This window comes from Argopecten irradians, chromosome 4, assembly GCF_041381155.1.
Source record: "Argopecten irradians isolate NY chromosome 4, Ai_NY, whole genome shotgun sequence".
NCBI lineage: Eukaryota > Metazoa > Mollusca > Bivalvia > Pectinida > Pectinidae > Argopecten > Argopecten irradians.
The window spans coordinates 12,685,086-12,701,494 of record NC_091137.1 but is presented as its reverse complement, the minus strand read 5'-3'; the positions used below and the strand labels follow the sequence as shown (position 1 = coordinate 12,701,494).

Sequence of the window (16,409 nt, the reverse complement as noted above, 5' to 3'; positions counted from 1 at the left end):
CAATAGTATTGTGATAGTATTGCTCTCTGAATTCGATTATAATCCAGTCGATGAATTGGCCGCCATGACGTACATCTAGTGCAGTCTTGGATTAGAGTTACTTCCCTTTATCTGCTAGCGTCAGTTACAACTCAAACGCAATGAAGATCGTGATTGAGAACATTGCCGGTGTGTGCGTTTGGATTGAAAAGCATGGAAAAGTGACATTTTATCGTGACTGTTAGTCTATTATTGTATGAAACCTCTGTGAGTACATGATTTTAGTCCAAGTTACAGAAAAATATCTGACTATTGAAACTATCGCTAGTTTGGCATACTATCGGTGATTGTTATCAACTTTTTGAAATTGCCATTGATTGATCAATTGAGAGGCATACAATTGTAATATTTTGATAGTCCGATGTATTGTTACACCCCTATTATATAGCGTCTTTGAAAGACAGTCCATAAACGAAAGATATTTCAGTAGTAGTGCTGGAACGGTTAGTAAAAATAACAACCGGTTAACCGGATCAGATTACCAAACTCTATCCAGATAACCGTAGCTGTTTAAGTATTATTACAGTCATACATTGATGCCATAAATTTTTCATACTTCATCTGGATTCCATAACAATCACTCACACCTTTTTATTGCTTTGAATAAGTTTTTTTTTTTTTGGCTGTTTTTAATAAAACTATGACGGTGAATGGAAATCGGTGTAAACACTTACAAGGTCAAAGTAGGCCTACTTCCTGCACATGGCACTTGCTCACACCAAATTCACTGAAACGTTTGCATTAAAGCCAAGTGAAACCTAAGCGTTTTAGTGACAACCCAGTTTCCGATAACAACAGCTGTTGTAACACTTTAAATTTCATTACAAAATTGTGCTTCTTAATTCTTTTATATATATATTTTATACTAAAGGTGAAGATGGTCATTAGTGAAGGAATTTCATTACTTTGAGGAGTATTTTGCTGTATGTAATGTATATGGCAATTATAGGATAGCTTAAATGTGTAACCGGATACGAGCTCAAACCGAACCATGAACCGGTATACGGTTACTCGTTCTAGCACTATTCAGTAGTAGTAGATATGAAAGCGTCCTTCAAAGGCAATTCTTCATAGAATGAAGAAATTATATAAAATTGAAGAGATTTAAACATTACATAGTGACTGATTACTATACTGACATCTTGTTTTGAGTGATATAAAGGAAAACTGAATCCCAAGCCAAATCGTGAGTAGTAGGGAGACTTACATGACTGGTACATGTACTAAATCATTGGACAGCAGTACACACAAGAGGCTTGCTGTATCTCAGTGATGTAGCGATGTTGTTCTGACCCAGCAAGGCACGTCAACCTCATGGCTGTGTCAAGTAGGCAATGACGAAGGAGGTGGACTTACCTTTGGGGGTGATGAATAGGTGGCGATGAGGTGGATGAATGGGCAGACGGTACCTATATGGCACACTTGTGTTGTCGAGGTGGTCGTAGATCAGTGCCTTGCTCTTCTATCATTCACCAGTTAAAGCAGAGGACTAGCGGTCACATAGCAGCATTCTGTCCACTAGTTTGTATACCCTTTGTATATTAACAGGTATCACCATATCATTGTGACACCACCTGTCCATATATCATCCTGAATGACTCTAAAGTACTCATCAAACTCCGACAAATTCTACTACTGATGTGGTATGTTTCCCCCCTGATGTCTCAACAGTGTTGATCGGATTGTCAAGTCCACATGCTCACATCTTGATAGGTTCCTAAAAGGACAGAACAAAAATCAGATTTAGTAAGTGATCCTTAAGCCGAAAATATCTCAATCTAAAGATACAAAGAAAACACATTTTTGACAAAGCTATAAAATGATATTTAAATCACGCTACAATCTTCATCCAGAAATATCTTAAATCCTGAAATGATGTGAAAAATACAACAAGTTTTATATACCATAACTATGACTCTTACCGGACTTGTCTGAAAAAATCCTATTAAAATGCTGAATACCTCGAGGAACTGTCCTATTTTGGTATCAAACTCACAAACCAGGCCCCGATTTCTCAAAATAAACTTAAAGTTGTATTGCTGCTAATTTCACTGTAACGATATGTAACTTAAACATTTGATATTTTTAGCTCCCCAAAAGCATATGTAGGCCTATAAGAGAGCCGAAATCTAGGAATCATATATTCCTGGTTTAGAATAAAGCGCCTTCAATCACCGCCATGTTCAGTGACTTCGGGTTTTGTAGGATTCCTAATTGTATCACGTGACTGACGTTCGACACAACCTGCACGTGGTGAGCCACACATGTGTTTGTTTACGTTTTCCTTCTGGCCTATATGAGCAAATCATGCTGGTATATGTCCACAGATTGAGTATTTGAAACATCCAATTTACACATTACCGTAAAATGTTGTGTGTATCAAATATTGTAATGTGCGAGCATTATTTTCTTTGTAGATAGAGTCTGATAAGGTCGACCACATGTTTTGTTTATGAAAAATTGTTGATATTTTCTCTTGGTTTCACAACTCTCGTTTTACTTCAAGATTGTCGCGACGATGTTCGGAAGAGTTCGGAATGATTCGGCATCTTTCGAGCCTATTTTTCACGTGTACACGTTAAAAAGATTTTTTACTTTTATAATTAAAGATACTCCCAGTGCTGCAACTTTATAAAAAGTGGTAAAATTAGAAAGTTTAAACCTCAGGCAGACAGAGAAAAATATGTATAACACTTAAACAGTTTTCACTATGACCAAAAGAGCGAGTTATAGACCATACAACTTTAAGTCCAAAAATGACTTAAGTCTAAAGTTCTCATATAAGTTACATAAGGAGAAAAACTTAAGTTTGGACTTAAGTCTGCACTTTTGTTTCGAGAAATCGGAGCCTGAGGTCAAGGTAGGGGCTAGCTTGTAATTGATTGTCCTTATATAACTTGTCAGCTACTACAGCGAGGTGACATGATTAGGAAGACGATCAGGTCTCAAACTTAGTCACATTTTACTATCATGCAATGGGGGACAACAGGTACAAAATTATTAGAATCCCATGCCATCAAACTACATAATTGAAAGATGGGACCAATTATACTCAAAACATCGTCATTTTCACCATCTCAAACCCTCTAAATACTTACACTCGGTTAACGAACTATAATTATATAGCAAAGTGATTTTGTTGATCCCATGAGATTCGTTCTAAACGTGTTTTTCTGTAGACTGTTTTAAATTGAAAAAAAACTTGCAAAAAGAAACAAGAGTACTACATTTGATTTCTTATAACCATCTTTTTCTATGTCGAATAGTTTCTTTATATGACAGATTTTGGTATCAAAAAGAACTACATATACACAGTACTTAACAATGCATGCCCTATCAATCACTTGAAATATCAACTGAACGACAAGTACAAGGACAGGAGTATTCTGTGCTCTAAGAAACAGGCCTTTGGACTGGGCGTTAAACATGGCCTTTTAAGAGTATGTCAATGGTGGTGGTTTAGCAACATTAACATATATATAATTGCTCGTCTTCAATATCTATACTCATAATATTGTAATATATTTTACTAAAGACATATTACTAAAGACATATTACAAAGTAATAAATTCTTGACCATAATGAGTGACTATGATACTGTGCCTTATATACCATTGTGACAGTCACTAAATATAAATGAAGTGAGGAAAATTGTATAATTAATACACTAATAATATTGTAATAAATTTCATTAAGGCCATAAATTCTTTATCATAATGAGTGACTAATGACAATCAGAGCAACTACAAAGTGACAAATACAGTACCATCGATTTATCAGCATAATCCTCATCTATAATATACTATTTTAATATTGTTTCATTAAAGACACATGACAAAGTAATGAAATCTTGATTATAATGAAAACAGTGAGCCTTAAAACCACTGCACACCAAAGTCTAAAAGCCAGTGGAATAACATCAGCCAACGCACCAGGAGTTGGGCTCTGATGCCTGGTCTAGTTTGCCTACCTATAACAAGTGACATTTGCCACTGCCAGAATAAAGGAATGAGAACTCGTTATTCTATCTAACTGTGGAAACACTCGACTGTTTATGATCAAAGACACCCACTTTCACCCTCTTACCTTTTCATACTCATTTAACAAATAGTTTTTCCTGACAACTCCCACGAACCTTTTGCTGGCAATATTTTCTAAATGACATCTATTTTTTTCCTTGGCTATAAAACACTCCTGAGGTAATTCCAATGTCTCGATCTTATCATTAATTATGGTAAAGCATGACAAAGCAGCCCACCACATGATTTTTCAGTGGGATTTTGTGGGGGACCAAAATGTTGACATATAAAATCATTAAGTCCACATTACCAAAATTACAACTTACTCTTGAAAACAAATTCCTGAACCACTGATCTTTCTTCACAATTTACAATATTGTTTAGTTTCAAACAAAACGGAAAAGGTCACAAATCTAAAATTTTGCTTGTAGTAAGGAATTTTACATTTTATCGCCTTACCCTTACCAATGAGGTACTATTGTTAGCTATACAACAGAATATTCACACTATGTTCTGACACCATAATATACAACAAATTGACATTGTCTTAAAGTGAATCAGTGAACATATAAACAATAGCCATTAATTGAGGGATATAATGGTAGAAGTCTATAGCATATCAATAATTCAGGAATCAGAAATCTCCTCCAAATCAAAGGCGAACAGTTTGGACTTTGAATAATTTATCTCATATTAGGACATCTACTCCAGACAATCTGTAAGAAGTATCTTCACTTTAGTCTACTGACACCTCTGCTTTTTTAAAAGCTTTGAAAGTTTGCAATTGACATTTTACCATATTATCAGATATACCAATATTTACACTGTTGGACATCATATATCGTTGTGGTCAAAACCAGGGTGTAAGATATACATGATCATTTTCAGACTATGATTATGATACATGTACAGCTGAATTGCTACATATCATCCCCTGATACAGGATATACAAATTACAGTGCTGACAAATAGTATATTTTTCTATCAAAAACAGAAGCAAACAAATAGAACCATAATTTTCTTCAGTTACAAAAATTACTTACCTCACACCATTATACCATTGAAAAGTTTGAGCTTCTCATTTTACTTCAAGAAAAAATTATTAAAACCAACTGTGTCCCAATGACATTATGCCCTATATGGAATGAAGTACTGATTGCACATCCACCAAAAGCAAAATAAATTACTATAAATATTTTTGTGTGTGTTAAATTAGACATACAATTATGCGTAAACACCAATTATTGTCAAAATGATGAGCATCATTTATGCTCTGTTGGCAATGAGCATCTTTGGCAATATATATCTGCTACAAATAAATTATTTAAACACTTTAAAGAACATAAAAAAGTTTAAAGTTACACAAGGGTATTAATAATAAAATTTTAAACTTGTGAAGATTAAAACTTAACTTGATAGTATCAGGTTATTTGTAATTGCTCATAGCAGCTGGATTAGTCAATAATGCCCACCCATATTTTGATAAGAGATGTTTTACAAGCCTGGCCTAGACAAACATGGCAGTCTAACCATTGTTTGATCATCCATTATACATACCCTAACTAGCCTTATACCAGTCCAGATCATATATCTAGGCCTACATCAAATAAGTTAATTAAACACGATTTACAGATTTCAAAACAATGTAGTCTAACATATATATATAAAAGTAATGATGTATTCAGAGTCAAACACATACCAAGTTACGAAAAACTATCCAGAGTCAAACACATACCTAGCTACGGAAAACTATCCTAGTCCATAACATCCGACACCACAGAACCTATGAGAAGGCTGTCCAGCCCGTCGCCAGCTATAGCTAGGAAACAGTGTCCTCGATAGGACTTACATGGAAACCGTGTATACACCTGTAATTAATGATACTTAACTCAGGTAAAACGTTAGCTACTGAATAAATCAGTGATGATGTTACGTGATTGACAATTGTTTTATACTACACACATGATGGCAATTAAAGTCCCACAGAAACAGTACATCTGCAAGTATTTTACACACTATGAAAGGTAACCACTGAAAGTATATTGACTGATGATCAAACAAAAGAATTAATAAGTACATTTATGATTTTAACTTGTGACAGTTACATTTAATTTACTTTGATAAAAGTATCCACAGTAAAAATCAGTTACACCACACTAAAGTATTTAATACTCTTAAGAAAAGAATGCTAAATATTATTTTTTAATCAGTTGTTGCTGTTAAATTGTTAGGTTGTTTTTTTGCCATAGATAATGAAAATAATAGTAGTAACATCTAAAGGAAAATGTATAACATCAATATCTTGCCAAGTTAGTATTCTGCTTTATTCAATGGCTTTAACAGAGATGGCTATAGTTCATTATATAATGATGTAAAGTAAAAACACTGAATAACACGTACAATACACAGTAACTGTGACTGAAGATCTAACACTAACATAATGACAGCCTATTTATTGTATTTCTAATAATAACGAATATGACACTCCAACTCATAGAAGATCTATAAATGTCATCCATCCATCTCGGTCCTCATGGTCAATGAAGAATGACCTCCAGCTACGACAAATATGTACATTATATAGTTCTACCTGTAGACAGCAGGTAAAAACCAAAACGTCTTACAGACATCGACCATCTGTACATGGAACATTGACTCACTTTAAAGTGAATCCTGACAAATCTAAATGATAATCATGGCCATACAACTACTTCAGTGTAATTGGATAATTCTGTCTTTGCAATGTACAGAGATATTTCACTTATTTCAACTGTAATGTTATTATTTTTTGAGCTAAAAATCAGGTTATTTTCTCAGGAAACTATGAGATTACACTCATAACACATGATGTCACAATTGCAATCAGTACCTACTCACAAGGTATATATATGCAAAGACAAGTTATTTGGTATTAAGACTTTTAATAGATCTTTATATTGTTCTTTGAAATCGTCTATACATATTGAAAATACTGAATTCAATACTATATCCCCATACATAATATTGAAAAATTCCATCTATGAAATTTCTTTGAAGTCCAGTGGTCAGATATTACTGGAGTGGACAGTGAGTCTTCAGTCCGAGCTTGACCTTTACACTTTATGGTCAGTATTGCATTAAGGTGCTAGCTATTGCATGGTACAGGACATTATGATCAATATGCATATATCAATCACTAGTGACAAGCCTGATCTAGGAAGCCAATACAATACACTTTGGTTTTTCCACATGATTCATATATATGGACAAGGATAAAGTGTCGATGTATCCCAAGGACATACTAACAAATACATTCTAAAATAGCAGCTCATTGCAGTCTCTGATTGATCTTGTGCAAATTAAATGTCTGGTAAAATTTCATGAGGGAAGAAGGGGGTAATTTCAACTATGATGTAAACATAAATTATATTACTGATAAACATTTAAATTAAATGTTAAAGTCTATTATCTTCATCTTCTTACAAGTAAATTACGACATGATTTTTTTTCACAATGTGGCATGCATTTTATCCATTTCTAAATTGAACCCAGACATGAATTTTATATAAAGTCCATTGCAGAACATGTACAGCCCCTCCATTTACTGTGACCGGTCTCTACAATGTAATGAGAGCTGTAATCAATATGTAACAAAATAATGACAGTCATAATCGTGCCATTATTGATAATACACATTTACCGATAGTGCCGAGCTAAACTTTACACACCACCAGGCAAGGTAAAGCAAGTCGTATACTTTATACCTCTAGTCCAGCCACTGTAGCCACTGATGTTTTCCTGAGTTAATCATGACGATGATGAAATATCATCCAACAGCCAAAAGGTTATCTAAAATTTCATGGACATACATAATCTTAATCATTTACAAAACAAGATAATGCCTTTCAGCTTAACAGCACAACACTATTGTTTTGTAGAGTTATCTTGGCCATTACAACATATTTTCACATCCTCCAATAGCATCGCCCATTGGAACCTGTCTGTTGGTATATCTTTCTAACCAAGTTAATCATGTATGACATTTACAAAGAAGAGAATAGCACATAAAACATTTTCATTTTCCAATTCATAACCGTTGACATTTTTAGGAATTACCCAAATCTTTGGTTATTGATTTGTGGAGATGTTACCTTGCATTGCAGAACATAAACCTTCAACGACACCAGTAATAAATAGCCAGGTATGGTAGCTTCTTACCAGAATCACTCTCCGTTACCATGGTGATGGAATACACTAATTCAATGTTAAGCAATTATTTATATAACATGTACTGCTACTACACAAATGATCAAGAAAATGTCAAGGTTTCTATATAGGTCACCTAATTATTTATCATCCTTTTGTTACAAATTAACTGAAAAATATCACAAATTGCTTCATCTGTAATTATCCTTAACAATTCCCGTCAAGTCTTTTCCCAAATAATACCCCTCCTAGACTTTCTAGTGGTAAAAATATTAGGTAATATATATGTATACAGAAATTTAAAGCTAGTAAAATGAGATTTGCATATCATTCTATACACTTGCTCTTTTTCAAATTCAACATGATCAATATTTTATTGGCAAACTAGCCCTAGACAAAAGGCAACAGTAAGGTGTGGCTAATTACATGTATATCATCATTTGACAGGTAATTAGAGATATTTATATTTGCATTAGATATCAATGGAAAAATTTTATGTAAATCCCAATTTCTGATGTCAGCATTGCTGAAAAAGACGTATCTTAATATCAAATGCTTGTTACAGACATATACTTGACAAAAAATACTAATCTGAAAAAATGTTTGCTTTGAGAACTTTAAGAATGCAGTTGTAGTCTCTCATATATTTGTGAAGGATTTCACTTCCCCCACGCTTGGCCTTTCAAGGTACTGTCTGATGGCCATAGCCCCACTGCGTCACCTGCCAAACCTTGATCATCTGACACTTAGGCCAATTTTAGGGGGCGTCACTGAGGCAAGTATACAACAGAGAATAACAACCGTGACAGCATCTTTGAAGTAAATTGTTAATAGTCAACAGTAAAGAGATTACGTCTCTAGTACTTTAATACAAACTGATTTAGCATTCAAATCTTCATTCTTGGCAATAACGACGTATCACAAATATGTGCCCACTTCTTTCTATGGACTCACAATCTTAATAACAGGTCTCACTTTCTTATGGCTAACAAACTCATCATATGTCTCATGCCAAACTCAATCACATGTCTCTCATGAAAAACTCAATCACATCTCTCATGACAAACTCAATCACATCTCTCATGACAAACTCAATCACATGTCTCTCATGCCAAACTCAATCACATGTCTCTCATGACAAACTCAATCACATCTCTCTCATGCCAAACTCAATCACATGTCTCTCATGCCAAACTCAATCACATGTCTCTCATGACAAACTCAATCATATGTCTCTCATGACAAACTCAATCACATCTCTCTCATGCCAAACTCAATCACATGTCTCTCATGACAAACTCAATCACACCTCTCATGACAAACTCAATCACATGTCTCTCATGCCAAACTCAATCACATCTCTCTCATGAAAAACTCAATTACATATCTCTCATGACAAACTCAATCACAGATCTCTCATGACAAACTCAATCACATGTCTCTCATGACAAACTCAATCACATGTCTTTCATGACAAACTCAATCACATCTCTCTCACGACAAACTCAATCACATCTCTCTCATGACAACATGACAAACTCAATCACATCCCTCTCATGACAAACTCAAACACAGATCTCCCATGACAAACTCAATGACATGTCTCTCATGACAAACTCAATGACATGTCTCTCATGACAAACTCATCCACAGATCTCTCATGACAAATTAAAGTCAATCTCATGTCTCTCATGACAAACTCAATCACATCATTCTCATGACAAACTCATCCACCTCTCATGACAAACTCATCCAAAGATCTCTCATGACAAACAACTCAATCACATGTCTTTCATGACAAACTCAATCACATGTCTTCATGACAAACTCAACCACAGGTCTTTCATGACAAACTCAATCACATCTCTCTCATGCCAAACTCAATCACATGTCTCTCATGACAAACTCAATCACACCTCTCATGACAAACTCAATCACATGTCTCTCATGAAACTCAATCACATCTCTCTCATGAAAAACTCAATTACATGTCTCTCATGACAAACTCAATCACAGATCTCTCATGACAAACTCAATCACATGTCATGACAACTCAATCACATGTCATGACAAATCAATACATCTCTCCACGACAAACTCAATCAATCTCTCTCATGACAACATGACAAACTCTCACATCCCTCTCATGACAAACTCAAACACAGATCTCCATGACAAACTCAATGACATGTCTCTCATGACAAACTCAATGACATGTCTCTCATGACAAACTCAATCATGACTCTCATGACAAACTCATCCACAGATCTCTCATGACAAATTAAAGTCAATCTCATGTCTCTCATGACAAACTCAATCACATCATTCTCATGACAAACTCATCCACCTCTCATGACAAACTCATCCAAAGATCTCATGACAAACAACTCAATACATGTCTTTCATGACAAACTCAATCACATGTCTTCATGACAAACTCAACCACAGGTCTTTCATGACAAACTCATCCAAGTTTCACATGAGTTTAATATTTGTAACTTAATATTTTGGCACTTTTGGCTGACATGTCCTGAAATAAACTAAAACATGGAATCAGGAAACAATCAACCATCAGAGGAGATAAGCAAATTCCACACAAAGCAAAATAAGTTGTCCCCTGATGGTATCGAGCTCACCGAAAACCCTAGCAAGCTGCGCAGCAGCAAGAACAGGTCAGTGAGACACAGATCTCTCATGACAAAATATATACATTTTCACTGCAGTCCCAATATGTAACTAACCTCTCCAAGCGCAGTTGGCAGTCATATAGACAATGAACTTCAAGGCCTATTATGACGTTATTATCATTATGACGTCGTGCCAGCTTGCGCTTCATGGAATTCGCCTCTGTCCAGTTGGCATTCATATTGGCTATGAATGCCAATTGAAAGACGTTCAATGCTTAATTGACGTCATTGAACGGACGGTCATTCCATCACGAATAGAAACAATAGTCCTGTACATACATTATCGGGTATCAGGTGTATATGGTACGTTAATTAGTCCCATTCAAATTCATTTATTTTTCAAAATCATAATTAGTCACATTCAAATTCAGTTATTTTTCAAAATCTTAATTTTGTTGCATATTTCCCATAATTGTTAATACTATTTAGCATATCTAGTTTTTTCTGTTTTCATTATATTCAAATGAAGATGGAATAGGGAAGTAAGGGAAAGGGAATCTATCGTCTATTTGACTGATTTAATTTACAAAACATTCAATGGTGATGCATGGTGGATGCAAAGTGAAGTTACTATAAGTCAGCCTCCAGCAGCTGAACTCTATAGAAAATAAGAGGCCCAAGAGCCTCAATGGTCATATGACTATCTTGGCAACAATTGTGAAGGAAATTAATCAGATATATGGTGTCATGGTGGCCATTTTCAATTTTGGGATCAACCAGAAATAACAATTCATTTCAGGCAAGTTTCAATCGATAGAAAATCAAAATGTGATTTCAAGACAGCGGCCGTGGCGGCAATCTTGGATTTCGGATCAATCCGAAAAAATAAAAACACTTTGTAAGGACTATATCAGGATCATTTCAAGCAAATTTCAGCCAAATGGCACTGGAACAACTTGAGAAGTTCAAAATGTGTTTTCCAGATGGTGGCTGCTGTGGCCATCTTGGATTTTTGATCGACCCAAAAATAACAACACTTTGTCGGGACCATGTCAGGATGATTTCAGGCAAGTTTCAGCCAAATCACATTGTTAGAACTTGAGAAGTTCAAAACATGTTTTCAAGATGGCAGATGTGGTGGCCATCTTGGATTTCAAATGGACCCGAAAAATAACAACACTTTGTCGGGACTTGACAAGTCAGGATCATTTCAGGTAACTTTATTAATCATAAAAGGCAAATCAAATTGGTAGAACTTGAGAAGAAGTTCAAAATGTGAAAAGTTTATGCACGGCTGACGACGACAGACAAAACATGATGACTACAGGTCATCCTGAGCTTTCGGGTCAGATGATCTCATATAATTATCTACTATTACACAAAAATATCATAGACAGAATCTAGATTTGATGCATTATTTAATTCCATCCACCTTCAGGTAAATGTATTATTAAAACCCCAGTAGCACTTGTACCTTCTAGTTGCCATTGGATACAATGTATGATAGCTGTTTGGCTAGCCACATAATCATTAAAGGTTTAACACTGCTCTACATGGCCATTTTAAATGCCATTCAACCATAATCGATGATTACAGTAACAACCTGCAAAAATCATTTAGTAAAATGGTTGTACTGGCTAGGACACAAACATACTATATTTTTGCAGCAAATATTTAATACCACCTCAAAAAAAACAACATACCAGACAGTATGTTACACTGAGTGACAGTCTGTCACTTCTTGTAGGATTTCACGTGATATCGATAATATTTTGAAAATCATTGTGTGCTTAGTTATTGACCTTCCAGAACATATCGTATACAGTAAAACCCCTCTAACTCGAACCCGGATTCCTCGAATACCTTCTAACCTTCAAACTGGTCGTACGGTCCCCACCATGTCCCTATATAATCTATGTAACGAAACCCCGGATAGCTCGAACAGCTATTCGTCGAATACCCCTTATTCCTCGAACAGAAATATGTCCCTGTTTCATCAAATACATAGAAATTACCTATGTATTCGTCGAACAAGTGTTCTGCTCATGAGATTTTTTTACCTGTGTCACACCTGACTGCACCGACCGACATGGATAATTGCTCACGATCTTGTGTTTATACAGGTGGCGTGTCAAGCCTTTAGGTAATTAAGGGATTAACGATGTCATTATTACCTACCTACATGATGTTTGATGCTAACTTTATTTGAACATTTTTTAAAAGAAAAGGCATTAAATTATTGATGCTTCTCTCGTAATTATCTTCGCTGTAAATACTGAAAATGCTGAAAGATAGAGAAATTAGAATATTATTGCCGTTCATTGTTTGTCATAGTTAGAGACCGGACATTTTGACTGTCGATCGTAACCAACCTCAGATGAGTCGAATACCCCGTATTCCTCGAACTTTTGACCTGGTCCCCTGCTGTTCGAGTTATAGGGGTTTTACTGTATTATAATGCGGGTACATTTAGTAAACATACCAACAGAATATAACAGTCTCTGACTAACTGAACTGTACACACCAGTTTCATCATCATAATTCCTTTACTAGAAAAGGAATTTTAGAAACAAGAAGTGGTATTCTCTAGGCCAAAGGCCAAGGCGGGGCCCAAAGACCTATATACTCGGATGTTTGGACCTACTCTCAAGGCCAGAGGCCATGGCATGGCCCAAAAGACCTTTGATACTCAGCCCAAAGATCTATGATATTCGGATGGTCGGACCAACTCTCTGGGCCACAGGCCCAAACACGGCCCAAAGACCTATGATACTTGGATGGTCCGACCTATGGTCGGAGCTAGGAGGAGAGTACTTGATCAATCAAGAGGAACTCATCCCCCTGACAGTGGGGAAGTCATGGTGGCAGAGTAGGTATTCTGACATATTACTAGAGTTGAAACCAATAGTAGATTTTGCTATTCAAATATTCGTTTGATGTATTCGAATATGATAGTATTTGAATATTCGGACCTTAATGACAGAGATCTTTGAAACACCCAAACTCTTTGTACTCCTTCAAATTTCCCGCTCACTGCTGTACCGGTCAATATACCATGATTCAAAATACCATGCTACACTGGAAGTAAATATGGGCTTCGTCCCTTGTGTAGACTATTGAGCAAATGCATGTCGTTGTAGAGATCAAACGATGTTTAATGACAGTGTGATGTTTATAACATCAGTATTATGCCCTTAATTACCGGTATTTTAAGTGCATAAAATTGATTGCTGATTATTTAGTTAAAACACAGCAAAATTGTTTGACAAAATCTCAAGGAAGACTGACCTTTTGTGTAAAACGTGTGCAAGTAGCAGTCAGTCAGAAGATCATTTTAACACTGTGTATGAACATTTTTTGCATAAACGTATTGTTTGACATTTTACAATTTTTGACGATTTTAGTTAGATATAACCATCCCGCAGAAAATCGTAGCAAAAATTAGTCCGTCATTGTATTGCGATTGTAAACAACTATGCTTCTGTCGGCCGATTTTCCGTGAATTAAATCATTTTATGATTGAACATACATCTGGAACATAATTATTTTCATCTTTATCATATTTCCAAAATATATCATTTCTTTAAAATGCTTTTACCAATATTTATCTGATATATAACTTTGCTAAACTGACGAGTAAAACGAAAGTAAAACTTACAATTTAAGACATAATAATGCGTCATAAGGGAGGTAAACATTTATCGAATATTCAAATATTCGTTAATAGGTATTCATTTGCGAATTTTCAAATATTTGTTTCAGCTCCACATATTACTATGGCCATCCACATCTGGGTTACAAGTTTGAAGCATAATACAATGCATCCTGAATCGAAGACTCACCACACGACACAAGCTTGAGTAACCCTACAAGCTTGAGTAACCCTCTTACTGCATGGTCACTAGTGATCAACCCAACCAAGGAGAACCGTTACAAAATATTTGATTTGGTGGTGTATGTAATCCATATAAGCATAAATTTCTTTTTACTTACATGACAGCTAGTCCATGGGTATGGACATTTTAGTTGCATGCATCTATTAAATAGTTAAATAATTAAATATTGACAAGAGCTAGCTTTTGTGGCTGTGCCGATCAGTACCTGTTTATCAGAGTTTAAGCCCCTTTCAGTTTCACACATTCAAGGAGGAGGTGCTGGATCACCACATATTGGAAATTTTTATCATCCGGGCCCATCTGGCTTCCCAGGGCTGTTACGTCATAATGCATGTATTATCGCTGTCTTGACATGATGCTGACATGGCCAACACCTGTCTGTCTACAGACAATCATGATGACTACCTGGCCTTATAATGACAACCCATTGGAAAGTGCTGGATGGATCACAGATTACATATGAACATGGGACAACTTTTGTCCCAGTAGGTCCAGCGAAAAAATTGAACATGTTTAATTTTTCTCATGGACCAGCGTTGCCATGCCGAATGGTCCTGGATATCGCTGGATGCATATTCAGCTCATATACAGTGATAGCAAATTGCAACAGTCTTCAGACTGTCCCCTATTGATGGTCTGTGTTGATCCAGTGCCTCTCCATGAATGTGTTAAAGGGACCTAAGCAATAACAACAAACATGGACCTCTTGGAAAGATGACCTATCCACTGAATCGTAGCCTCGGTACTTTACAATATCAATTATAATCAGTATAATCTCAACCAGGGGAGTTAACTCAAATTATATATGCTATTAGTATATCAAGGCAATACAAATATGGCATTAAAGTTTATATTAGTATCTCAAATACATGTGTTTTAGTTTAAAATAAATTAAGGTAGAATTTCTAAAACAGTCTGCAGTTTTGTAAGTATTGTTTGGTTGCAGTAGCTTTAGCTTTCAGCTTCTTGTCATACACAGTAGAGCATAAACACACGTAATTAAATATTCAGTTATTTAATAGTTAAAACTATTTCAGAGTTTTTAAACAGTCATATATAATTATAACAACAATACAATACAGTCGGTAACTAAGATCGCAACAGAAACAAATACATCACACGATACTCGATTGTACACAACAGAACACAACACACGTTGTAAACGTGCGTGTGTTAGTACGAGACATGTGTAAACCCTAGGCTAAGTATAGTGTTATATTTCAAACGTTATACGCAAACATTTCTTTTCTCTCACCATGATATAAAGACTTGCAAGACACGCGCATATTGTATGCAGTGTGACATTTGAACAAATTAATTGTAACTTGGTGATTCGTAAATGACAGACGAAGGATCGTCCGTACCTCACCAAACGAACCGGTGCCCTATATTTTTGTGATGGAGAGATCATAAGCAGTGCGCTCCGACTTTTGGCTAAAGTGTTTAGACCTTTCTGTTCACTTGAAGGATAAGAGAACAAGCTGATTAGCCATGAAATATATGTATCTACAACAAAATGTCAAAAATTCAAAGTAATTAAGTGTAAAATATAGGAATTAGAAAGCTGATAGTAAAATTTACCTTGCTGAATGAAAAGAAAATGGCAGCCTCTTTCCATAATGTGACGTCACAGGATATCTACC

The 16,409-nt window shown here is 35.5% G+C and overlaps 1 protein-coding gene across 2 annotated transcripts in view; it reads right to left on the bottom strand.

The window, feature by feature from the left end:
• LOC138320650 (cAMP-regulated phosphoprotein 21-like) overlaps nucleotides 1–16,398 on the bottom strand; it is a 64,023-nt gene extending 47,625 nt beyond the window's left edge. Inside the window, exons 1-2 of one of the 2 annotated variants that reach the window (XM_069263782.1) lie at nucleotides 16,348–16,398; nucleotides 1,396–1,756 (exon numbers count right to left, since the gene is read on the bottom strand). The gene's annotated coding sequence lies outside the window, so the exon portion shown is untranslated. Of the gene's footprint in view, nucleotides 1–1,395; nucleotides 1,757–5,793; nucleotides 5,928–16,347 lie in introns of those variants that run through there. The other variant, XM_069263783.1, reaches the window with a different exon arrangement.
• Between the last annotated feature and the right edge of the window lie 11 nt (nucleotides 16,399–16,409).